The sequence below is a fragment of the Podarcis melisellensis genome, assembly GCF_964234715.1.
Source record: "Podarcis melisellensis genome assembly, chromosome: 4".
NCBI lineage: Eukaryota > Metazoa > Chordata > Lepidosauria > Squamata > Lacertidae > Podarcis > Podarcis melisellensis.
The window spans coordinates 44,103,811-44,131,700 of NC_138531.1; the positions used below are offsets into that span (position 1 = coordinate 44,103,811).

Genomic DNA, 27,890 nt, shown 5'->3' on the forward strand with positions numbered 1-27,890 from the left:
CCTTCTTACCCAGAAAGTTTCTTATGTTCTTATTAAGGCAATAAACTTCAGATAGTTGTTAAACACAAAAACATTATTTGGATGAAAATCCAACAAAATGAAGTCAAATTTGAAAGAATGTATTTTTTTAATTAGCCATAGGAACAATGAAAATAACAGCTCCATAATCATACACAGCTGGGATACATGTGTGAGTCCATTTTGTTTCCATAGTAACTCTATAAGTAGTTAATTATGGCAGTTTCATAATATGTTATTTCCTTTCAGGTCTAACAGCAGATGCTGATAGTTTTTGCTGTGAACATGTTAAATAATCTGTGGTATATGTGTGCAATTAAAACAATTAGGAGAATATTTAATGTCAATCATGCACAAATATTTATATAAATGTACATTTATACACAATCATACCTTCACGTATTTAGAAGTATGTGTCTGTAGACCCACAAATTTATTTTAATTTCATGTTAACCATGTCCTATACTAGTCTATACGAGTGCATACCGCTAAAATAGTATGTTCTGTAGAATATAATGATAGTAATATTTAACATTAAACATTAGCATTATGACCACTATTATGCTGAACTGAGGAAAAGCATACCTGTGCTACAATTACCAATCTTCACATCTGTAGCAGTATCTTAGAAGAGAGAACGGGGGTGCCATTTCCGATTTCAGTACTGGAAGAAGATGGATGGGGGGGGTTTTTGGGGGGGGAGATGGGAGATTCTCAGTGAGGTTTAAAAGCTTATTCTTACATGTGTTGAAGATGAGCAGACTCCATAGGCAAGAGCAGCAGATCCACTGTGCATCTGATGCCCTCTACCAGTGGCCAGGGAAGGAAATGAAGAGGTGGTTTTTCACACATTTCTTGCCCTTCAGCCTCCAGGATGGCACAGCTGAGGTGTTTGAGAAGTAAGCCCCTCGGGTGATCACATGAATCCAACGTCTTTGGTGTTCCACTACCACCTCAAAATGCACTGTTTGTGGGCTTTCTACTCACTACTGCTATACCTAGTTGCTTTAAAAAAATCATAAGCTGGGTTTCGCACAAAAACCCAAGTCACTGTTAGCAAGTATGAAACTCTTTCCATTGACCATCTGCTCTGCATCAGCATGGCATGAATTTGAAAAAGAACAAAAATTATTTGCACTGTGCCAAGAATGCAAGACTAGAATGAGAGGGCAGCCTCTCACTTTGCACCCGTTTCTGCTTGGCACCAATTTCATGGAAGCAGGTAGGACCCCACTTACAACTTCTGAGTGTGCAAAGCCCAGCATGATAGGAGAGCCTTGCCCTTCTTTCCCAGAGTCTTCTGTTAATGCCCCAGCATTTTGGAAAGGGCCAGGGATCTGTCTCTGCACCAGGGGCGCCGACTTATAAAAAATATTGGGGGGGGGCCATACCGGGGTCCTGCCCCGGGAAGTTTTCTAAATTTTAGATGAAAATTAGTGAGTTTTAAAGTTTTTTAAAAGTATTTTAGAGTCATATGATCAACATTAGAACCCCGAAAACTCGACTCTCTATAACTCCACACTCCGGGAAAAGAAAGAAAACATAAACACGCACGGTATTTTCGTAAAAAGCTAATTTAATTTACAGTAACAATTATGCTTATAGACTATTACAGAGCAGTGAATTTATAGCTCTGAAAAGACTGAAATGATATTTAAATAAATCCTAAACTATCATTAAAAGAATAAAACATAAAATATTGCTGTCGCACAGTAGTAGCGCTTTGATTAATAAGTGAAATAGCTAATTTAAGCTTACTTTGAATAAGGCTGAGGGTTCATTAAATAAAAATAATATCTCAAAGTTAATGCTTTAATACAGTTAATAAAGTTAATACAGTATGCCTAATACTGTATGTAAATACTGTAATACTGTATGTAAATAACGGGCTTTAATTGGGTCTTACACCCTAAAAATATTTAAGTATTTGAAAATAACTAATACAGTACTATAGTAATATAGAAATACAGTACTAAACTAGTACTAATATTTTGAAACTGAAAATTTAACATTCTGTATGTATTTAATTCTCTATTTTATAAAGATTTTTAATATCTGACAGTGAGTTTGGAGTAGCCTAATGCAAAAATCCTGAGGATCCATGTGGATCCATGCTTTGTAACCACGTTTTTGCACCACTGTGACCCTAGGCAACAGTGGGTGCGTGATTTTTTTGGTGCAAGATGTAGCCATGGACATGCTATGTGATCTGATGGTGAATTTGGGGTGACCCAATGCAAAAATCCTGAGGATCCATGTGGATCCGTGCTTTGTAACCACGTTTTTGCACCATTGTGGCCCCAGGCCACAGTGGGTGCGTGATTTTTTTGGTGCAGGCTGTAGCCATGGACATGCTATGTTATCTGATGGTGAATTTGGGGTGACCCAATGCAAAAATCCTGAGGATCCATGTGGATCCGTGCTTTGTAACCACGTTTTTGCATCATTGTGGCCCTAGGCCACAGTGGGTGCGTGATTTTTTTGGTGCAGGCTGTAGCCATGGACATGGTATGTTATCTGATGGTGAATTTGGGGTGACCCACTGCAAAGATCCTGTGGATCCATGCTTTGTAACCATGTTTTTGCACCATTGCAGCCCCAGGCAACAGTGGGTGCGTGTTTTTTTTGGTACAGACTGTAGCCATGGACATGTAATGTGATCTGATGGTGAATTTGGGGTGACCCAATGCAAAAATCCTGAGGATCCATGTGGATCCGTGCTTTGTCACCACGTTTTAAATGGGGAGGGAAGGAAAAACACAGAAGGGACAAGAAGCACAAGAGGGGTGTGCGGAGAAGCAGCTGGCTAAGAATGCAGGGGAGGAGTTTAACGGGGTGGGGGGGAGGAAAGGAAGGCAAAAGTCCCCCCCAGCCAGCCCCCTCTCTCTCTCTCCCACCTGCATGTTTGAGGTGGTGGTGGGCTGGAGCCTGCACGCAGTGTGACTAGGAAAGAATTAGGAGTCGATGCTTTCCTTAACCCTCTGCTTGCCAGGAGGGCAGGGGATTCCCTGCTCTTTGTTGAGTTTGAGCAAACGCAGCAAGAGAAGCGGGTGGGCAGTAAGACCCTGAGGCAGAATGCTTCTGCCTTCCCTCGCCCGCCCGACCAACCGCCCGATCTTATTTTTCCCTGATTTTTGCCGCTGCGCTCCGGCTCCAGGGACCACACATTCGCTCAATAATTTTCTTAAATTATTGGGGGGGCGGAGCCCCCCCAAACGAATTTTTGAGGGGGCTCGGGCCCCCTCAGGCCCCATGGAGTCGGCGCCTATGCTCTGCACAGATGTGCAGAGGTCTCAGAGTGGGGTGGTTTGAGGGGGGGGCAACCAAAAATAATGGCCAGCTGTGAAAGCTGACCAAAATGTGTAGAAAATAAAACCTGGTCGTATTCTCTCATGTGTGTGTGTGTGTGTGTGTGTAGCATGGCCTTGTCCTCCATGAATTTGCTCATCTCTCCTTTAAAGTCATGCAGTTTTGTGGTCTCCTATGGGAGTGAGTTCTATAGTTTAACTATGCATTCCATGCAGAAGTACTTTATCTGTCCTGAAACTTCCAACATTGGATGTCTGTGTCATATACAGTGCACATAAGCTTCCCTCAAAAAATAGAAGTCCCAGGGGGGGTCTCAAAACAGCATTTTTCTGACCATCTACTATGAGGCTGCATGATTTGCTGGCTCTCATAGAGCAGCTCCTATTACTATCAAGTAGTCATGGGGCTTCCAGCTGTGGATTACTTCTGAAACTATTTCAAAGAGAGAGTTCTGCCCTCCCAAGAGAAAGAAGAAAGATGTGGGTAGTTATTTCTGAGAACAACTGAGTGGCCTATTTACTGACCTGATTCAGCATCCAGAGGAGCTGTGGGAACTTCAACAGAGACGTCAAATAAAGGCTGCCAGTTTTTATTTAACCCACTAACTACCCCAGGCTGTTCGTCTGCATGGGCATCAGTGATGCAGCAAAAGACAGCATTAAAAGGCTTAAAGATTATGAATCTCCGCGAAGCATAACAGCTTCCAAATGGTATTCTCCATAATCCTATCATTAGAATGGAGAGACTTAAACTATGTTAGGGAAACATGCAGATACCCAATGAAAAACTTCCAGCTCACAATGTGGGGCCAGATGGAAATGGCCTGTAAATGGGCTCTTGTGCTTTTTTCAAGATGGCAGCACAGCAGCAGCAGTTTTTCATAAAACTTTTCTATTTGTTTTGCCGCCTCTTTAGCAGTGGCTGTCAGCATCGCCCTTGAGCCAGTGTACCAACTGGACTCATGCACTACAGCCCCGACTGGGCCAGGCGAGCTGGGTAGCACTGCCAGAGTCCTCCTTTCCCACAGGAACTGGTCACAGTGCTGTGGACTCACAGCTTGGAGCTGAGAGCACCGGATTCACTGTCTCAATAATGCAGTCGTTGCGCAGCAGCGTTTTGCAGAGTATAAACCACTCGGAGAGCAGCTCTGTAAAGTATCTTCTTTTATTCTATAACTACAGCTATAATACAAACTATATACAGAGCTAAATATTCTGAGCATACATCAATGCTACTCTGAGTGCCTGCAGCTGCTCTTAGCAGCAATCTTATCTCTAAATACTATCTCTTGCACTCACTCTCCGACACACTGACTCTCTCTCTCACACACAGAGACTCACTCACTTGACTAATTAAGTAGAGAGCAGTACATTGCTCCTCCTCTCTGTAGAGTCAGCAGAGACCTCAGGAGATGATCAGGAGATTCTTGGGTATGGGAGGGGTGAAATCTCCTCAGTGGCGTCATTCCTCCTGGCAGTGAATAGTAATTGAAATAAAGGTAAACAGGAAGAGTGAGGAACAAGGCAGAAGAAGATAAAAGGGAAACAGGGCTCGGTCATTCATACCATTCTGGAGCAGGACTTTCAATTTGTCTTTTGTTTGTAGTTCCCTGGAAGATAATAACAGTTTTATGAATATAGTAACTGCAAGACTGAAACTGCCTCAGTAGATACAAAACACAAGCTTGTCATAAAAGGGAATTGCCTTGTTTAAGCCAGATTGGTTATTTCTAATATGTATAAGGGCCAATTTTTATTTGAGCAGTTAGTGGCCTCTGTTTAGCCCTTGCTAATATAATGGTCAAGAAGAGGCGTCTCCCCCCCCCCCCGCCAAACTCCCCTCCCCATAGAATTGTAAGTTGGATTTGTTTTCAGTTTCTCCCAGAAGGGCATGCAAATAAGAGAATTTTAGTGTTATTCATATTGCCTAAGGCTGTTCACAGTGCCTCCATCAATTAAATGACTGGGAGATTGGAAGAGCAGAATGCTTGGTTGCTAGTTCCAGGATATGAAATCTGCCCTTCTCTACAGCCAAATGCATTTTGGAAAGTGATGTTTTGGCTCTTTTACCACTTCACCAAAAAGCTGGCAGTGCAGAGTCATTTTGGCAGAAATAATTAGTTAAAATGGTAAATTTACTACAACAAAGCATTCACTTGTCAATAGTCACTCATCCCAATATTGCAGATTCTAGGGGCTTCCAATGGTCCAAATCTTAGTTAAGATAAGCCTTATATTTATATAGTTAGGAATCCATGTGAGAAATGTTTACTTTTACCTAGTCAGTCAAAAGATCATTGACTGTAGTTATGTTCAATGGGATGTGCGTTCAAATATTCATCCTCATCAAGATTCTGCCCCAACTAGTCAAAAAATGTGCAGTTGGATATGGAAAGAAAATAATGCTGTAATATACTTGTAAGTGTAGTTTGGCTGATGACAAAACATTCTTACCTGTGAAGGGAAGTCTTCTATGCACAAACATTGGAATTCCCTATTGAATTCACAGCTGTGAATTCACCAGTTCTTGCCAGTGGAGAAAAGTTGCCCCACTCACTCAACCACACCTGGCAGGGCTTTTTCTTGCTGGGAAGAAGTGTTTTGGGCTTCTCGTGCCCTGCTGAATGCTGGGCAGTAGGGACACAGTAGAGAAACAGGGTCCCCCTCAGCTCATCTTGTCATGATGAGTGGCAATGAGAACCTCACCCATGTATAATGGCAGTGTAGGGTTTGAGCTGGGGTGGTATGGCCCAATCAGGGAAACCAAGCATTTACTAATTTGTGTTAGTCCTCACTCTGGGGTGAGGGGGGAAATTTCTGTTCATGGCTGAGATAAAAGGAAGCCTTTGCATGCATAGGCGTCTAGACTGTACCCAATGAATGCAATTTGCTGCTGCTGCTACACAATCTTGCACTGCTTTTGGATTTAAAAAAAAAAAAATCCTTCCAGTAGCACCTTAAAGACCAACTAAGTTAGTTCTTGGTATGAGCTTTCGTGTGCATGCACACTTCCAACACGGCTACCTATCTGTAACTGCTTTTGGATTGTTTTTGGTGCTTCCTGATTCTTTCTTCAAATCAAACCCCACCATTCAGGAGCCAGTAAAAATGCATTATGTAATAAAACCTCTAAATGTGCTCTTCACCGGTTGGCTTATACTATTTAATTTGTCCTCAGATGAAAGTTAGGCGGAGGCACTCCCTTCAAATAATTGCAACAAATAAATGAACTATAATGCATTGGTGATTAAAACAATAGTTACCCAAATGTTAAAATTCCATTCAAAAAAGAAAATTGCATTATAATTTAGAGGGTAGTTTTCTAACATTTATGGGACAATTTCCAGAAGCAATAGTTATCTTTAATGTTAGAAAAGGCCATATGGACTGAAATTGCACATGTGCATTCTAAAAAGATTCTCTTGTACGAATTTTATTAACTTGTCTGCATATATTTTTTAAATCTACATTATACCTTTACTAAATCTAAGGCACAGAGTCTTACAAATAGCACATAAATAATGTTAATAAGAAGGAATAAAAATGAAATGTTGGTTTGTTTTTAATTAAAATCATGGTGTTGTTTCTACTTGCTTTCTTTTTTCCTGTGAAATGCCTAAGTGTTTGAAAAGTGTAATTGTGCTTAGCCATAATAGGGTGTGCGGCTTGAGAATGCCACCCACTCTTAGTGATTATTTTGCAGCTATTTGCAAAAGTGTGAAATTGCTCACAAGCATGTAGATGATGGTGGAATACAGATTGCATTTCCATTACCAAAAGCAACCAGCGCACCCTTCATTCCTATCCATTGCATGTAGTTGAATATTTACATTTTTATATTTTATTTTACAGATTTAAATATATCCCACACTCCAAAAAAACAAGTATTTTCAGAGCAGTATGTGGATGTGGCTAGCAAGTCAACGTAACTGCCATAAAAATAATGGAGTATTGATAGAAAGATGATATCCTGATACACACCCTGATGTAGATGTCGTCTTGTCACATTTACACACACTGAATGCTTGTCCCCCAACCATCATTTGCTCTGACTAGTTTTATATAACTGTGTGACACTAGAAATTGAGAATACTGAATTAATCTGCGGCTTTTTGGTTTTTAAAAAAATAGGCAAATAAGGGGGACATGGCAGAGGTGTATAAAATTATGCATGATGTGAATAAAGTTGAGTTCCCTCCATCCTGTTCTGTCATATCATAATACTATAACTCAGGGTCTCCCACTGAAGCTGAATGTTGAAAGAAGAACAGTCATACCTCGGGTTGAAGTAGCTTCAGGTTGAGCGTTTTTGGGTTGTGCTCCGTGGCGACCTGGAAGTAAAGGAATGCGTTACTTCCGGGTTTCGCCGCTCGCACATGCGCAGATACTCAAAATGACGTCACACACATGCGCAGAAGCAGCGAATCGCGACGCGAAGACATGGGTTGTGTTCGCTTCAGGATGCGAACAGGGCTCCGAAACGTATCCCCGTTTGCATCCAGAGGTACCACTGTATTGCTTTGCACAATTAAAAGGTCATCATCAGTGGCTACTAGCCACAATGGCTTTATTACCTTCAATATCAGAGGCTGATGAGTAACAGAAGTGGGAAGAGAGCTATTATACTCATGTCCTAATTGCCTGCTCCTCATCCGCAGATGGCTGGCTACTGTGAGAGCAGAATGCTGGGCTGAAATCTAGCAGTGAAGATGCCAGTTCCAGAACACAGTGCAGTGGTGAGGCAGCAGCAGAATGCAGAGGCCAAAGCTGTGGCTATAAAAAGGTTGGGTGGGTGGGTGTGAATAGGTGGAAGGCAGGTTTTGTTAGCAGACTTACTTTCCCTGAAATGACAACTTTTACACATGTATATACACGCACATATAAATATTACGTGTGTTCTGGTCAGCAGCTAATCCTTTTCATAGCATACTTATAGATGCTGCAGACTATTGTAGCAAAATGAGCATTAATTAAGATCTACATTATGTTACAATCTTTGATGGGAGGGATTTTATTCAACAGACATTATCTCCTGGGGCTTCCTGGTAAGTTTGCTGCATCATCCTTTTACGTCTAAATTGTGACCTCAGCTGATATTACTACCACTGCTTTCTCGTCAGCATCCTGAATATCATATGTGTGCTATTGTCAGACACCAGCATGTAGCCTATGTCTTACTTCCTGCTTTTTTGCATTGTGCTGCTGGCAACATTTATATTCACTTTCATCTTCAAAGTGTTGCAGCGTTTTGTTTGTTGTAATTCAGATTCCACTGTGGGCGATGGAGCCTTGAAAAATGATCCCTGGCAACAAAACAAAAAGAAACGGATTAGAATTGTAAAAGGATATATTTGAGAATGATGTTGGAAAAAGGACGACTGTTCTACTTCATAATATTCCACATTAAACTGGGATTGAAATGATTAAAGATAGACAGTGCCTTTTTTGCAGCTTACAGGCCTTTCTCATTATCTTTGTTTTTTAAGTCTGATAGTGGGGTTTCCAACAGAGAGAAGCAGTTGAGAAAAACATTTTGCTACAGTTAGTTAATTCTTCCCTACATGTGCTATACTCAATGTATCAATTTTAAAAGCAAATGAGGCATCTCTCTCTTCTTGCATTCCCAGCAAACACTAGCTGTGCCAATTTTAGATTATGCTCTTCTCTGTGGGAATATGATTTTCTAATCTTGATTATATATTAAAATTAAAAGAATAAAAAGTTGGAAAATAGGCCAATATTGGGAAGTAAACAGGCTTGAGAGCCAGATTTTTCTGTTACCACTTCAGGATAAAACAGCAAATACAAATGTGTGGTGCCAGCATTTATTCTCTATCTCTTTTGTTTTTCTTTTAATGAAGTAGCTAATGACCAAAAACTTGTGGTGTTTACAAAATGGTCCTGGAAGTGACTTAAGTGAAGGCACATTCAAGTAATCAATTGCTGGGAAGCTTGCTATCACTTGGAGTCAGCACATGGCAAATTGCCGTTCCTATAGCTAATGTGGTCTCCAAATGTTATTAGGTCCCAATGTGTACAGCTGAGATTTAGCACAGCCTTTCAAGTAAAAACACAACTGTGCCCGCTATGAAGTCATCTCCATAATCACAGCATAAATATTGACACATGGAATGTGTTCTTTCCCATCCTACCCACAGCGTGCATCAAAAAATGGTACATCATGAAAGGTGCATTTTGTGGTTCCCTTTTCTGTATTACAAAATGAGTTGAGATCAGCTTGATGCTTAAAATCAGCAGATTAGTATAGTTTCGGAGCTATATGTGATGAGCTCTCTACAATTTCACATTAGGCTAAAAACACAGTTATTTGTTCGGTGCAAGAAATGGAACACACGAGAATATCCTGAAGACAAGCTGCTGCTACATGCTACTTACAACTAGAGTAGTTCTGACATTTGTTCTATAATAAATATAGTAAAATGCATAGGCTTAATATGGAACTTGTCTTTTGGTTTATTCCTTTAGTTAAATAATGAGTGCTTAATAATGAATTGTTTACCCAATAGCCAGTACTTGAACATAAAATCCATGCTAATGCCATCTTATTCCAATTACAATGGGAAAGAAAGTAAATAATATACCTTCTTTTGCCTCTGTTTATTTACAGAAATGACTGTTTATGAGATGCAAAATGCAATGTCTTACTTTTGATTTCACAATTAACAACAATGAACAAAACACAGTGGCAGGTGATTTTGACTTGTATAGCAGGAATACCTGTATTTAGCATTGGTATCATTGCCTTACATATCTACATATCTGTCACTCAGGCTGGTGAGGAAGCCTGCTCCAGAGGCTGTTTATGGGTCAGGTAATGTTACCTGACCCCATTTGGCCTAACAGCACAAGAATATTTTCTAAAGCTGGGAGGTAGTGAGCAGTTTAAGCACCTGCCTAACACTCCTCAGATTGCTATTTCTGAACTTGCTTTGTAGTCAGATCTTGCCACATTACTGTTTCAGATGCTACTCTTACATAGTCCTACATTCAGCATGAGTTTAATGCATACTTCTTCAGCATTTTCCAAACAGGCTTACAAAAAGCCACATTGCGTGTCGAGACCCCGAGACCACCCCCTCGTTGATGAATAAGACACAAGGACACGGATATTAGGTTATTGTTATTGGGCAAATTTAGGCCACAACTTTATTCATTACAGAATGTGAGCAGTATTGGCTTAAGCATTAGAATTGATCTGACTGTATCTGACTCCTGCCCGTCACGCAGGAAGTCCAGAAAGGATCAAGCACCTGTAGGAGGAGCCCCATTGATGCAAACCAACTCGAGCTCTCCCACTGGGTTCCCGACGGGGTCATGGCATGGCCCTAGCCCTGCCCTGGGCTTCAGACAAGATCCACACACACACCCCTGGATTCCTTTAACGGAATGCCCTTAAGCTTAGAGGGGCAGGTGATGGCCACACCTCCCCTCCACTATCATAAGATCAACCAATGCCTAACCACCAAACTTTACAAAGTTGTGGCGATTGCTACGAGGTAGGTGAAAACCAAATGGCCCATGCCAATTTGCCAAGTGGAAAAATTCCTACCAGGCCCCTCAACGCGACCAACCGAGGTCCATAGCAAGGCCAATGTCGAAACCTAAAAAATAGGGAGGGAGATCGAGGAAGCGAGCCAAGCGGAAGCTCTATGGCTCGTGCCTCAGTTTAAATGGGGCCCAGCCACACACACACCCCAGCCAGCGGATTGGCTGGCTGGCAAATGACACGGCCAGGAACCTCCGGAAGGGAGTGGGTGGCCACGTGGCCCACCGCAACTTCTCCCCCTGGCAAGTGGAGTGGATTTAGCAGTCAAAAAAGGCTTCAGCAAATAAAACAATATCTCTAAGTACCAGAATCCCTGTTATGCCTCCAAAATTTACACAACTATAATGGACATGAAGATCTAGCATCGAGGCATACGTAGCACGTAGTAATTATATATACTTCACTGGCCTGGAAATAATGAAAAACAAAGTAAATCATGATCACTTTCACAATGTGTTTTCTGCTCTATAAATCATTTAATTACAGGCGTACCCCCACTTCCGTGGGGATTCCATTCTGGGTCACTGCACCCGTCAGCGGGATGTGTGCAAGTCCATTCCAACTTCTTCCACCCCCACTGTACCCCCTTTTGGCACGTGGTTGTGCGCAATGCAAATGTGTGCAAGTGGGGATTTGCCTGCATTTCAGTTTGGTTCAAAATTTCACACATGAGCCCTACTATACAAGCAAGATCCTTTTGATGAATCGAAGTGTGGACTCTGCCCAGAACCAGTGTCGTTGCTCTGAGGCCTTGAGATTTTCTTTTCTCTTTTGGAATACTAGATTTGAGGAGATAAGCTTAAAATACATAACTTTGGGGGTCACATAGCTTCATATTTAGTTTGGTGTAATAGTAAACTGGGGGCTGATGAGTTGCTTACGGCACCATCTGCACTTTCTATATAAATATCAATCTACACATCTTCAAACAAGGGCAGGAAATGGAAGGCAAATTAAAGTTCACAAGTAGCACATGAATCCTTTACTAATTCTATGGGAGAAAATGCAAACAAACACACCAGTGAGTTCAGAGCATAGAAAGTATAATTTCCCAAGGGTTCTTAGGCTAAATGTATATGTTATTAATCTTGCGTTTTGAGGGGGAAATATCCAAATATAACTTAGAAATTAGAATTATTTGAGATGCAAATCATTTGAGTTACAAGACTTATTTCAGTTGTCAAGGATTGATGTGACTTCGTTCTTTAACTGTCTTCACTTCACTTTAATTCCACAAGACTCCCTGCCACAGCAGTTTGGCAAATCCTTTTTGCTGTTGATTTTCCAACTGAATCTACTTTGGAAGCTAGATTCGGTTGATGTACCTGCTGCTAATAGGAATAATAATAAAATATAATAATAATGAAGGGAATTTGTTGCAAGATTCTAGTTGATTCTTCAGCATAGTATAATTTGTTCCAGAACTAATATTCCTTCTTGCATTTCCCCCTCCTGTTGATCTATATGCTGCTTATTATTGTCTCTCTGGGGCTAAAGAAGAAATCTGAGTGGCAAGATGACAGAAGCTAAGACTTATTTTTCTCTTGTTCAGTACAAAACTCAGGACTAAGATCTCAATCTTCTCCTACCTGTTGTCTTCCCTCAAAACCTGCTTTCCGTCAAATATGATCAAAAAGTGAAGTTCTCTTCCTTTCGGTAGATTACTTGAAATTCTTGTCAAGTAAACCCTATAGGAGCCTAGGTAATGGAGTGTAGTTCAACACAAGACAGAAATGGAAAGAAAGAGATAGCTTTGTTTTATATGAAGATAGTAATGAAGATAGCTTTGTTTTATAATTATTCCAGAAAGTTATAGGAATACTAGTGTGACTTCCTCCCAAGAGTTAGTAAGTAGTAGAGCTCAAACACCTGCAAGTGACTTCTGATTTTATGTTGCTCAATACAGATGCATCCATGTTTTGACATAAGAAGTCAGTTCAGTTTTTCAGAAATGCTGAACATAGATTCTTTTGATTTTCAGACAATTGTAAGGCATTCAGATTCTGTCGAGGGGAAAGGCTGAACTTTCTGAGGTAGTGTTGAAGTTTTCTTATCCAGATTTGGTTGTTCAGCAGTTTTGATATGTTTTATAATGGAAAGTGAAATGTGGCATCAGTCAACACAGGCTTGTGGTCTCGTTATTACTTTAACCAAGTGCACTTCTGTGTAAGCTTGGAGCATTTGCCAACTATTTTATCAAAAACTGTAGTGAGTATGAGGTGTGAGAGGTTTCGGTACGACAAATTAGGTATGTTATTTCAGCACCCGTCAGCCTCCCAGTTTGTAGAATAAGTAAAATAAGAATTAAAAAGAGTAAGTTGCTATATATGTTACCCTGCCATTAAAAAATGTGCATGTAACCTAAATTGAATCGATAGTGAGAACTGCAGGACTGTCATTTCCTATAACAAGAAAATTTTAAAAAACCTGAATTATCGGAAGATGTCTAGAAATGTTCTGAGAAAGACTGAAGAATCAATGGCCAAGTAAGAGAGATTTCTTTGCAGATTTAATTTTAATCTACTTTCTCTTCTTTGTTAGTCTCTAAGATGGGGTAGGTAGGTATAGAATGAGGGACATTCATTTATTAATGGGATAGTTTTAACGACTATGTTTTGGAGCTGCACTAAAGAAACTTTTTGGTGCCAAGTTTATATTAAAAATGGGACGCAGGTGGCGCTGTGGGTTAAAGCCTCAGCGCCTAGGACTTGCCGATCGAAAGGTCGGCGGTTCGAATCCCTGCGGCGGGGTGCGCTCCCGCTGCTCGGTCCCAGCGCCTGCTAACCTAGCAGTTCGAAAGCACCTCCGGGTGCAAGTAGATAAATAGGGACCGCTTACCAGCGGGAAGGTAAACAGCGTTTCCGTGTGCAGCTCTGGCTCACCAGAGCAGCGATGTCACGCTGGCCACGTGACCCGGAAGTGTCTCCGGACAGCGCTGGCCCCTGGCCTCTTAAGTGAGATGGGCGCACAACCCCAGAGTCTGGCAAGACTGGCCCGTACGGGCAGGGGTACCTTTACCTTTACCTTTACCTTATATTAAAAACTTGAAGTGAAACAAAACTTATTTTGGTATCTAGAACGCCACATGGTAGCAAGGTCAGGCTTAAACTACACGTGACACCGAGTTGTGATGTTCTTTCCCCTGACATTATGTTGTTGTAAAGAAAAGCCCAGCAGTCTTCAAGGCTGAGATCAAGAGTGCAAAGAGCAGCAAGGGGAAGGGGCTTTTCTGCCAGCTTTCTGTTCAAAATCCCTGCACACTACTTTTCCACAAGTGGTTAAAAATGATTCCTGGACAATTCTGAGCAGACCAATATTTCCTACTTTTATTCTCAAATCTGGTTCAACATTAAGCAGATTTTTTAATGTTTGTTCACAAAGATATTTGGAGCAAAAGGGAACTAGATGTTCCAAAGCTTTTTCACCTAACTTATAATCAGTAAAAACCTTCACTCAGAATTGATCCAGTCTACATTAGGGCAGGGCAATACCAGGTTTTCAACATTGTGATTTATCACCAGCCGAACATAATGGTTTGGCCATAAATCACAATGCTGAAACAAGCTGCATTGGCCCCAGCCAGCAGGGAGGTGGGGTCTCCTTTAAACTTCTCCCTTTAGGGGTGCACAAAGGGAAGGGATCCCTTACGTTTTAAAAAAATGACGAGCATGTGAACCCATTCCATGGAGCAAGCTTTCCTCCCCTCTCTTTCTCCCCCCAACCCCACCCCCCTCTAATACCAAGAGCCCTAAGAAACTGTGTCAGAGGTTCTTGCTCAATCCCAGTTGCCATCTAGCAACTCTTTCACAAGTTTTTCCCAGCAGAGGCTGGATGATCCATGGAAGGCTTTCACTGTGCACTTAAACTTGTCCATAGGTCCCCCAGCAGGGGATGGTGCCTCGGACCCCCTGGGCACATTCTGCAGACCCTCAGGGGTCCCCAGACCCCTAGTTGGGAATCACTCTTCTAAGGAAAGAAACTTAATGCTGTCTGGAGGATGAATTTTTAAAATCTAATAGTATCAGTTTACATTTTTAATTTATGAGACTAGGAAACTAAGGAAACAGAAATAACTAACTTTCTAAACCAAGTAACATATTTCATTGATTGTTAATAGCATTATTTCTGTGGTTTTGTTTATTACCCTTATTGAAGCAGGAAGTCCTTTATTCCCCTTGCTTCTTATGTGCCTGTAAAATCCTCTGTCACGGGAAAGTAAGCCACAGTAAGCAGTGATTTTGCCCACTTCAGGGTGCTTAGGGTCAGCTCAGAATTGTCCACAGGTTGCCCCGGTGTTGCAGATATCCGCAGCTGTATCAAAAGCTCATCAAAATATCGGAAACACTATATTACAGAAGCACAAAGAACTAAGATGTTCATGCCACCAAACAGAATAGAATTGCTGTAGACAAAATAACAAGAGGTGTAGGCAGGTACGCCATATGTCAGATGAAGAAAATCAATACATAAGAAACAGAGTAAAAGGTCACTAAATAGTGGCACTTTCAGTATGATTTTGAACTCTTAAATAGAAATGCTATGAAAAAGAATAGGTTTCATAAGAATTCAAATCACCAGATCAATCAGTATATCCTATGATGCAACTGAAAAACAAACTGGGGGGGGGGGACCTGTCTGCGTTTTCATTCACTGTATAGAGATGGAAAGGCAAAAATTATTTGTATTTTATAAACAATAAAAATAAAACCTACCCCAACCCGTTTTTGAAATTTATCAGAAAACTAAAACCACTGGCTCTGATCAGGCTTTCCTAATGTACCTATGGAGCTCCATGCAAGCAGGGAATCAAATTTTCTTCTGTGTCCAGTTTGTGTGCCAATGAATGTACTGTACTTGATTGCAGTGAAGGCTAAAATGTACAAGAAAACCCAGTGGTTAAACTGCTATAGTTCATTGCTAATACTTTATAATAATAATAATATCTTTATTGTCATTGCCCCCTCTCGGGGACAACGAAATTACTTGGCTGCTCCATCCACCCAGGTAGGGCACTCTCCTTACATATTTTTCTAATTGAGTGCATCCATCGGTACATATTCTAGCTACACCTTCATTACTGTCAGCCTCTAAAAGCTAGAGAGACTATCAGCTGCAGCTGGGGCCCTTCTCTACTCATGCTGGCCCCCTATGTGTTTTAGAACCCTGATTTCACCAAGTTCTAAATCAGGGGTAGGCAAACTACGGCCCAGGGGCCAGATCCAGCCCAGTCACCTTCTCAATCCGGCCTGTGGACGGTCCGGGAATCAGTGTGTTTTTACATGAGTAGAATGTGTGCTTTTATTTAAAATGTATCTCTGGGTTATTTGTGGGGCATAGGAATTCGTTCATTCCCCCCCCCAAAAAAAATAGTCCGGCCCACCACATGTTCTGAGGGACGGTGGACTGGCTCACGGCTGAAAAAGGTTGCTGACCTCTGCAGGCCGCCCACACAAATAGAGCTTCAGAACCCATAGAGGCCAATGGGGATGGAGACAAGGGCAGAGCTAGCATGCACATCCCGGCTCTTCCTCATTGCATGAGGGATTTAGAATGCCTGAACTAGACAGGACAGGACTAATATGCCGGCACATGACAGTCACCAATTGCCTGCTCTGTGTGCTCCTTTCACAGCCTGCCCCATCTCCCACACCATACCTCCCCCTACTCTGTAGCACTATGATTGGGCCCCCACATGCTCTCCCAGCTCCTATCTTCCCAGACACATCTCACCTCCCACAATAAAAACCAACAACACCAAAAACAAGCAGCACACAAATTAAAAAGAGTTAAAGCAGCTAAAGCAATTGTTTTGCCCATGCTTCTTTAAAGGTAATCAAAACATACATCTATTATAATGCAAACTGTCTGCTTCTTCAAAACATGTGGAATAAAATAAAAGCTATGGTGCTCTGGCCCATTGCCTTAGACTGTGATTCTAATCACACTAACTTACTTACTCACTTACCTCCATATTTACTTATTTAATCACACTATTTTCATGTGGACACACATATACTATCTATCTATCTATCCATCCATCCATCCATCCATCCAGTCAAAATAAATCCATAGAGCCAGCAGTGCATCTATGAGAGTTTACTTCACAATATAAACTGCTTTTATCAGATTTTATCATGGCATCAGTTATACTCTCTCCTAATTAAATGCAGAAAGCTGCTCTCTAACAAAGATACACCAAACTGTAAAAAAAGCACAAATTTCTTTGCTGACAAAGAATGCCAAATATTGCACATAAAAGAAAGCTTGTCTCCTCACTGATGAAATGAGTTCTATAATTCACCCTTAGACTGCACTAATTGTCTCTTACAGAGCAAACTAACATGACAAGAAGAGAAAGTATTCTTTTTAATAAGGTTATTTACTTCTTAATTAAAAAAACAAAATAATTAAGAATAGATTTAACTTTCTCTGGCATTGCTTGTTCAATGAAATTTCAGCAACCCCCTAGACTGCCATTATTCTTGCACTGTATACGCCTCCCCCCCCCCATTATTTAACCTGAAATTTGGCACTCATACCTGATTATTTTAAGTTACAAGATGTGTACGTCATTGCACACATATGCACACATCTAACCCAGTACCAATTTGATATTCAGAAGGACAATGCGTTTGTGTTTAAGCAGGCATTTGAGTGACAGCATCACCTTACATCAGAAAATAAAATGAATCTCTATATAAGCAGCAGCAGAGTCCTCTTTGGCTAGAGCCTGTGCTTCTGGGCACAGTGACACAACAAGGGCAGAGGTGAAACCTCATTGGCTCAGTACCAAACTAGACATTACAAGTGGGCATGGAGAAAAGCCTATTTGCACTCCTAGCTGATATAGGTATAAGACAAAAAGGCAGTTGGGTTGGGCCATCACTCTTTCCCAGCTCTGAAGGAAGGAATATATATAGTGATTCCTTTCCTATTGTCAGCTCTTATGTCCTATGCCCCAAAGTGTCACAAGAATATGTTAAAAGAGTGCAAATCAATGTCAATACCCATTCAAATGTATCTTTTCAAGACATGCCACAGTGGTGTGGTAGTTGCTTGAGGTGTAACCTTTCAGGGAGTAATCCATATGGGCAAGCTATTCATATGAAGTAATGATTTTCATCCTGCCACCATAAATTGCCAAAATGTGGCTGTCCACACAAGTGGCTGGGTCTCCAAACCTGAAAAACCTGAGCTCTGGATTTGCAAATAATAAGGCTTTCTTTCAATATCATATTTTCTGGATGTACGGAGTCATACTTTCCAGGTTGGTGCAGTTATAGACATGCAGACCCTCGTCTTAGTTTTAAATTTGTATTTGGTTAAAGGGAGAAACAGATGGTATGGATATAAAAGGGAATTCCCTGAATGCCAGGTTTGGGGCAAGTACTCTTTGGTGAGAAAACCCTAACAGAGATTTAAAATCACAAAACATGCTGCAAAGTAAAGCCTGGAAATATAGTCCATTAGACCTTTAAAATATCCTTTCTAAGTTGCTTCCAAAGTTCTCCACTTTCCTTAGCAGAGAAAGAGACTATACGTTTGGTAAGTTAAAAATAGTTTACTTACAAACTTGTCAAAGGTCATATTCATGTGCTTTTCCATACAGCAGCAAGAAAAGGCAGGCAGTATAACTTAGGTTCCAAAATGGTAAGAGTTTCTGAATTATTTGTACAGAAACACAAAGATGGCTTGCTTAAACCACACAGTCTAAGCCTGGAGCATCCGGCTTAGAACTCCTTGCTGGTAGGGTTCACATGGTGGAAGAGCGAGAAGAAAAAGTTTGGGAGGCCTTCTCCCAAGGTGAGGGTGACATAGCTAAGCCTGGCAAGACAGTTTATGATCTTTATCCATTATTTAGAGTTGAGCATGCTGGTTATAGGAGGCTGATTTATCCCATACTTTGTTCCTTTTCCACACATAAGGGATTATCCATAGCTTACCTCATACACTGAATGCTGTCTCCATGTGTGTAAAATTGTGCGGGAACCAATTTTCAGACTGGCAAAAAGAGAAAGAATACAGCAACTCTTTGTAAGTTCACTGTGTTTCAAGGACTGCGTAGAAGAACAAAGGTCACTCTAGGTTATTGAACTGAATTTTAGAAGGCTTTTAAAGATATGCTGTACAAATACTATCCCCGAGGATGAGATCTGTTTTCATGAAGTGGGCATAAAATCCTTGACATTTAGAAATGACAGTATGTCAGTATGAGGTTGCTCAGACTAAATCCTGCTAAGAATTATCAGCTTTTTAAAATGTTACAAAGCACTGATATTCAGTTTGGAATGAGTTTTAACCATTAAGTATTGATATATAAAGGTAAACCACCTCAATCCCTATCACATCTTTAGCCTCAACCCAAATGCTTCTAATATGCATCAATGGTTCTTATATTTAAAAAAGGCATTCATAAAGCCTTCTTAACAAATATTTGAAACTTTATCTTGAAATGGCCATGCTGGTGTTAAAAAAAAATACTAATTAGTTGAGAGTGCTGGGAAAGCATTATCTGCTAGTTTATATTGCCGGCCCTGCATTTCTATCACATAGGAAGCCTGCAGTATAGTTTGAATGCTGATCTTCTCAGACTTCCTGGAAAATGAGATGTGTATCCCATGAGCCTAACTAACATTTAAATATTTATCTATTCTGGTCCAAGAGCACAATTTGTGGCAACTGGGGGAGGGGCAGGGAGGAGATGCATGCAACACCAGGATAGGTACACGCATGGTGGCATGTAGCATGTCAGTAGCATGTCCACAAGGATTATAAATCTCTGGGCTATTTGGAGGTTTGTGTGTGTGTGTTTTTGTGTTGTTGTTGTCGTCTTCTTCTTCTTCTTTTCAACTGCCCAGCCCACTCCTAGGTTCCAGTGCAAGATTTCCAGTTGCTTCAAGGCTTAATAGGAAATTTTTGCCTGGTCACACGTTGGCCCAGTTGGCCAGTTTTTCCAGCTACTCTGTACTGAAGGCTTGCGGAGGAGGGATGTGGGACCTTTGTGAAATGTTTTTGAGGGTAGCCTACCACATCTGCTCAGAGTTGTGGGGCTCTGGGAGGGGGTGGGAACACAAAGGCATCCCTACACAATGAAAGATGGCGTCCAGCTTTGGGACTATGTTTTGCCATGCCACTTGGCATGGACAGGGTTGGGCTCACCCAAAGTAGAGGTCTAAGGTTAGCTTCCCACCCTTCTCGTTTCTCTTGCAGATGTTACTGATATAATGTGGCCCCAGTTGAAGCCAATTTATATGACTCATCTTGTTATTCATAGATCTGGTAGCAATTAATGTGTCTGGGTGGGATTGATGGTGGAATAGCAACCATGTTCAAACCAATTTACAGCAAAAGCCAACATTGTAACTCTGGGGATCAGCTGGGGTAATGCCTTAGATGTTTCTGTGACGGGGGGGAGGGATCTGATTTCAAATCTGCTTCCCCAACAGCAGAGACAGAAGACCAGTGTCAGAGAAGGATATCTGATCTATTTCATGGCCCTAGGACACCCTGGCTGAGGTATAGAATTTTGTAGGATTGTGCACAATATACACATATACAAATATGCCCTAATGCTTTTATTTAGCTAGACATAGCACTCTTCACATCTTCTGAATTTCAGTGTCTATCTAAGAGCATTAAAATTGCTGTTGCCTCTGAGACAACAGCAAGAGTGTTCGGCCCCTATCCTGACTCTAACCAATGCATGCACTTCCGGTGTTAGCATCTGTATTAGATTTGAAGTCCAACTTCAACTGCAAAATCATCAAATAGCATTTATTTTTCCTGTATCTAGTCAACTAGACCAGTGGCGTAGCGTGGGGGTGCAGGGGGGGTCGGCCGCACCGGGCGCAACATCTGGGGGGGCGCTCGCACTCGCAGCTCTCTGCCCCTACTAAAATCCACGGGTTAGGGGGCGCAAATTACTTGCCTTGCCCTGGGTGCTGACAACCCACACTACGCCACTGAACTAGACTCCATAGTTGACCTATGCTGGACAAAGTGTTTGGTTTAGAAATAATACTGAGGTAGTTTGGGGAGGCAGGAGAAAATGAACTGTGATTTCAGCTGTGTGGTATCACAATAATACATGGTTTAAAAAACAGCAATTTTGCAGCTTTATATTTAGCAATCATTGATATTAGACTTAGTACATGATAACAGAATGTCATGTCTCATATGATCATTTTCAAATTTGAAGGTACTGGGGAATAGGCAAATAGCAAAAAGTAAACCATGAAAACCTCCCATCACTGGAACTAAATGTGATGCTACTTTTAAAGGCTGTATTCTAGGGAGTAGCTAATGCAGTAATGAGATTGGAAAGACACTAACCCACAGCTTTTTACATCATGCTATTTTCAGCACCAGACAAGACTCTCCTCTGTTCCCAAGCATTTGATTGTTAAATTTCTATTCTGTTCCTGGGTGGTTTTTGCTGGCTTTTGTTCTAATGGTAATTGTACGTATGTGTTTGAGAATGAGAATATGATTGTTTCTTTTTTTTTTAACCGCATGCAACTTTAATATTTTGCTTCTTTGCATTGTTGTAAATTGTGTTATAAGGTGATGAAATATTAACAATATATCACATATTGTCTTAAGAGATTATCGTACTGTCACTGTTAAGGCCACATGGAGACCAACAGAACTGGAGATGCAGGAGCAGATGGGCAAAAAAAATATTTTGAGTTGGATCTGTACTAAGTTATTTACATTTCTTTCTCATTGAAATCAGTTGGAGTTAAGTCATTTATGATAAAACATTGCCCGCTGATTTCAGTGAGACCAAGATGTGACTAATTTAATCTTAGGCTGCATGTATACCGTACATTGAAAACACATTATATCCCCCAAAAGTATCCTGGAAAACATGATTTGTTAAGGGCGCTGAAAATTGTGTTTCTGTGAGGGATAGACTTCAGTTCCCTAGGTTCTTGGGGGGAAGTCATGCATGTTAAATGTGATTTAGATGTATGGTGTGCATGCAGTCTTAGATTCAACTCTTTTCAGATTATCCTGCTGAAGGCAGAGGCAGAAGATGCCATCTCACTGGTTATCATTATCACTGCCCTTGATAAGAGCATCTCCTAGGGTTCCATGTATAGTGGACAAGCACTTTAGTATATACTAGATCTTTCAGAAAACCACGATTCTGGATAGGGAGATGTTATGGTGGGAACTGCCAGGGAAGGGGATGTTGAGACTGGACAGCTTTTAGCTGGGGACAGGACATTGGGATGAGATTGAAGCAAATTTAGGACAAAGAAGAACAGTATATATGGTAGCCTGTATGGTGGCATAAACAGAGAGCATGTGAAGCATTGAATAATAGCAGGCTGAGTCATCAGGAAATAGACCTGTCTTAAGACTTCTATTTCAGTTTGAAAAAGAACTCTGAAAAGTAATAATGATTAGTAATCTGTGCAGCTTTTACCTATGCAAATGTTTTAGCTTGAATTAGTTACTGCCAGTTGCTATTTGTATCTTTACTTTACAAAAGCAAAAACAGAGAGCCACAGAGCTGTAGGGTTGGAGGAGACCCCAAGAGTCCTTTGGCCCAACCCGTGCAATGCAGGAATGTAACATGTATATTAATTAATATCCTTGGTAGCTTTGGGTATAGACTACTACTTGTAATTTTAAAATATGCATTAAAATGCAGCACAAACAGGTAATAATCCTTCAGATGTCCTAATTTATTATTTCTGTTATGATCATCTCATTGACTTTAGCACTGAAATATATGGCTGACCATAAATCAGCCTCAAACTTTTTTGTCTCCATACTCTGACTTTGGCCAAATTTCAGAGCTGAAAAAATAATAGTCCTTGACACAGCCATCTTCAAACTTCTGTTCTCTACTTTATAATCATCTCATGATGATAAATAGTTACTTTTCAAGATTGATTTATTTCACATTCACTCTAGAATTGAACTTTCACAGTCATGTGCCTTCTTGTTGAATAATAGAGCAAGAAGTGAGAGCATCCCTAATGTTTTATTGGATATAACTTTTCCCAAGTCATTTTATGTTATCTTTCAAATAAAAAAATGTTTATTATATATATATATATGAAGAAACCCTTCACTGATTGTTAAGGGCATTAAAAAAAAATTGGAACTACTCGGTCTTATGTGGAGTATGACAAGGTTACATTCCAATGTTTGACATGTTCATTATTAAAATTTTGTCATTCCCTTCCCTTCTCTGAACCCAGTGAGATGAATTCATTAGAGATGGGTAAATAAAAAAGTGATTTTCTCTCTAAATTAATATAATGACACACTTTCGTGATGAATTTTCTAAATCGTTTCCAGGTTATACTTTCCTCTCCATGGGTTCAATTATCTTTGTCATAAAAAAGAGCTTTTTCATAGACAACCTTTACCCATTTTTCAAAGCCTAATTTAACTATAAAGCTGTTAATATCACATTTTAAAGGAGATGATGGATTGCCTTTTAACCTATTTGAAATTTTTCAGATTAGATACTATAATATTCATAGATATAACCTTACCAATTATGAGAAGGAAAAACTGAAAACACAAATATGGCTTTAACCTTGAAAGCTGACAAGAGTTTGGATGAGACAGAAACTGTCATTTTATGAGTTTCCTTTTTTCCAGTGTTCAGGAAAAACCATGTGGTTTGTATCTGACACTGTCCATCCACTCGCACAAGGGTCCTTGTTCTAGCAGAAGTTTATTTCCCAGTGTTGTATAACAGAAGAATCCAACTCAACAGGTCTGCTGGTGAAGCCATTCAAAAGAATTTGCACTAGTGGAAATGTTGCAAAACAAACTTTTTTGCCTATATTTTATGAGTTGTACAGACATATACAAGTTGTCCACTCCACAACCTCTAGCACCAAAGGATACATTTGCACAAGGCAATGCTCCAGTACAGAGGTGGTAAACCTCAGGCCCAGGGGAAAATGTGGCCCTCAGGAACCCTCTATCTGACCCCTCAGGAGCCTCCTCAGGACACCACTGATCCTGGACGAGGGGTAGCAGACATGGTGTCTCCAAAAATACATCAAATAACAAACCTGTCATTATAAAAATAATGCTTTCAAGCATGAGGACTAGAAAACTGACACAGTTCAGAGTCTGGCAAGATTCCACAAACCGCATATCACCAACCTATGAATTACACTAGCTCTTCACTTCTGTTAAAATGTTACATAGCCAGATACAAAGGTTTTATTTTCCAGTATATTCAGTTTTTTCTCAGTCATGTTTGTGATTCAGACTTAGTGATTGCAGGTTTGCTGTGTCTCAGTAGTTTAGCATTTGGAAAGTGAGGAAATGTGTTAGAGAAAATTATACAAGCTCGGCAGAGTGACATCATTCAGCAGATTTCACTATAATTGCACTTTTGACCAACAAAAGTCACCAAAACCAATTGTCTCTATTTCAAGTGTTGTCACCTCAGACAGAGACTGTATCGGGGGATAAACATACAGCAGCATTTCCTAGCAGAATGATTTAACATACCAGTCAATAATATATGGCAGTGATAGCCAGACACAAAATATCTGTAGAGAAAATAGGCTATTTGTTAATATTTGTAGCTCTGCTTAGCTCTACTGAAGTCATTCTGACTCTACCCCACAGCCATTCCTTTGTCTTATTTGACTGTTCTCAACCTAAAGATATGCTGCTGGCCTGGCAGACCCTGTAATCTGTTATCTTCTCTTTGTTCAAGATTCAACAGTCAACATTTTCATTTATTTAGCTAGCCCGCTAGCTATGTACCTAGCAGTTTACTAAGTGCCACCCATGTACAAGTCACATTACAAAGAAATAGAGAACAGGTCCCCCACCCAAGGGACTTAGACTGCAAAAATAGACACGGGAAAGAATAAGGGAATGGGTAGGGGAATGGAGTAACCAGGAAACAAATATGTAAGTAGGTTTGCTATATGTTGTACTAAGGCTTATTGAGAGTAAGGCACTGGAATTAGCGGGTTATTCCAATGGCTTTATTGGAAAGATGGGTTTAGAGGAGGGATTTCAAGGCATGTTGGTAGTCATGTGGAAGCATTCTGAGTATCATTTCTAGGCATAGGGTATCAGCAAGGGAGGAAGGGTAGCTCCTTTTGAAAGATCAAAAGACCCAAACATGGGCTGGATCTAGACACATCAAAAAAAGTGATTCAGTTAAATGCATTGTCAACTTCATACAGAGAAATCCCAGTGGCAAAAGACAGGCCTCCATAGCATTATCTGGTGCCACAGTGTTATAATGCACATAAAGTGCTTTATCTTTACGAATGTAGCTGAGTCCATGGTAGAACGTGGAAAGGGTGGATGAGAGAAGGTCACAGGTAGGGCAAAGGGGGAACTTGCAAGAACAAACCTTGGCTACACTTCATGGTTAATGTAGAGAAAGCATAAGCACATATCCTGTTTCGGATGACACACTAAGTCAAACCTTGGCTTAACTCTGTGTGGCACAGCAGTAAAAAGGACCCGGAAGGAGCAAAGTGATTGTGAGCTCCTCTCTGGGAGCTCACACATTTGCGCAGTCTTGCAAAGGCTTACTTTACTTACTTTAATATGCACACTCCACTTTTCCAACAATAACGTTGAGCTCAAAGCGGCTCACAGTAATAACAATAGCATTTAAACTGCCATGTGAACCAGGTCAGTTCAACAATCAGTTCCACTCTCTTGGTCAGTAAATAAGGGCTTTTTGAAGTGCTAGTAATTTTCTCAGATAAGCCGCAACTCTCGTCCTGGCTTCCTTATTCGACCTTTATTAATCACTCCGTAGTGGGCAGCGTGGTGGCGCGGCAGTGCTCACCTCACATCCTGACACTGTAGCTTACTGGGAAGGAAAGAGAGAAAGAAAGGTGGCATTGTGGGGAGGTCAGTGTGGTATGAAAGCACTGCAGGAACACTGTAGCAACCTTTCCAGTGCCCCGCCCCTTCCTTCTGAATAAGCAGCAGCAATTCAGCTGTTGGGAGCTTTGGTGAGCATCACTGCACTACCATGCCACTCATTACTGTGGTTATTAAGTTGAATAATGACATATCAGTGTATAAAAGGAGTTGTGATTTCTCTGTTGCTTTTGCTAAACAGCTGGGGTTGGAAAGGTGTGAAACATGTGATAGGAAGGAAGCAAAGAAAGGGGGAAAAGGAAAGGAAAGAAAATCACCACCTCATACATGCACCAAGAGGAGTTGATTTGATGTCAGAAAATGCAGCTGTTTAAAGCAAAAAAAATTATGAGGTAATATACATCATTAGATATATTTATCAATTTCTCCCAGCTCTAGATTTTATCATAAAACCATTTACCCACAAATAGTCCAGGTCTGTAGATGATAGGGCTAGTATTTCAAGTAAAGAGCATAGGGTTTATGCATACCATTCTTAGGCCATATGTAATAGACTGCACGTAAGAACCATAGATCACCATAAGGTGACCAAGTTCCATTTTTTGTCCCAAGGACAGGATAGGATCCTCATCACATAAGACCTCCACAGATTTACTCTCATGATCCAGTAGTTTTGCTACTGTTCTCCAGAAGGTGTGCTTGAGATGCTTGTTTTTCTTTGTAGTGCTTCTCTGGGCTTTTGTTGCTATAATTCATTTGGCCTCACCACCTGTCACTTTTCTCTCCTCTAATCTGTCTAAAATGTCACTGCTAGAGTTCTGCTCCTTTCTCTCTGCTACCATCATGTCACTATCCTTTGGAATCCCTTTACTGACAACCTGTCTTATTCATATCATTTTAAAGCTGTTTACTTCAGACCACAGAGATAAATAATATTGCACCATATATAGCTCTTCTCCTTTCTTTCTGTGATTTCTTTAGTTCATCCTATCCTCATTTCTCTTTGCTTTCACTTCCACTCTTTGCTTTTGCACACGTTTATCGTTGCCTTAATAGTTTTTCATTTGTCCACTTCATCCATGCATTTCCCAAGTTCATCCTGTTTTATCTTTTAGAAATCTCATAAGGGTGGTCCACCTTTTCCTTAAATGCTTATCGAAAGGGAATGAAGTGACATCTAAGTCTGCAGAACGGACAAAAATATTGAGAGATCTCATTAGAAGGACCTGATCGCCACAAGAAGCTTCAGATCCTTAAGTCACTGAAATTCCACAGAGAGTTAATTAATATAGTTCTATTATATAAGTGCAAATATATGACTTGCATGACAGTTAGTGCAGATGTATAAATTACATGACCAAAGCCCAGGAAAGAATCCTGTGATACTCCACTTGTCACTTTTTCCCAGGATGACAAGGGACCATTAGTGAGCACTCTTTAGGTTCAGTCAGTCAACCAGCTACAAATCCACCTAATAGTTACCTCACCTAGCCCACATTTCAACAACTTCTTCGCAAGAATATCATGGGGGACTTTGTCAAAAGCCTTACTGAACTCATGATACATTTGTTGCTGTTCGCATCCGTCTGTCTCGAGAGACAACAGAGCCGTCTGTCTGTCTCGAGAGTATTCAGAGCCGGCCTGGCCCTGAGGCAGGATGAGGCTGCTGCAACCCACAGGCAATGGCACCCCCATTCCACTGCCCAGTTTTCCCACTGCTCTCTCCAGCCTCTAGGGGCAGAGAGGGACAGGTGGCAAAGTTCTGTAGAACACCTCCCCTCCTGCCGAGACAGCGAAAGGGGAGAGATTCTGCCACCCAGCTTTGCTGCTGTGTGGGAGTGAGAAGATCCAGAAAAGATCATGAAAGTAGCAGGTGTTTCACCTCAAGTGCCAAAACACATTGGCTGTATTGCCTTTTTGCACCAGCATTTTTAAATGTTTATGCAAGCCTACCCAGGCATTTTTTGAACAGGCAATTTTGCCACTTGGTTGAGACCTCTTTGCTCATTGACCTTCTCATGCGCCTCTGGACCTTTGCAAGTACCTGAAATTGCAATCTGCTAGTGTTGGCTGGTAGGTAGAAACTTGGGTCCTGTTCTCCTACTTTGTGTTGATCATCAGATTTAGGCCTCAAGCAACCACTCTACCTA

General features: G+C 40.9%; 1 protein-coding gene across 5 annotated transcripts in view; it reads left to right on the plus strand.

Moving 5' to 3' along the window:
* Positions 1 to 27,890, plus strand: part of IL1RAPL1 (interleukin 1 receptor accessory protein like 1) — a 638,619-nt gene that overhangs the window by 542,779 nt on the left and 67,950 nt on the right. The gene's annotated exons all lie outside the window — the stretch shown is intronic.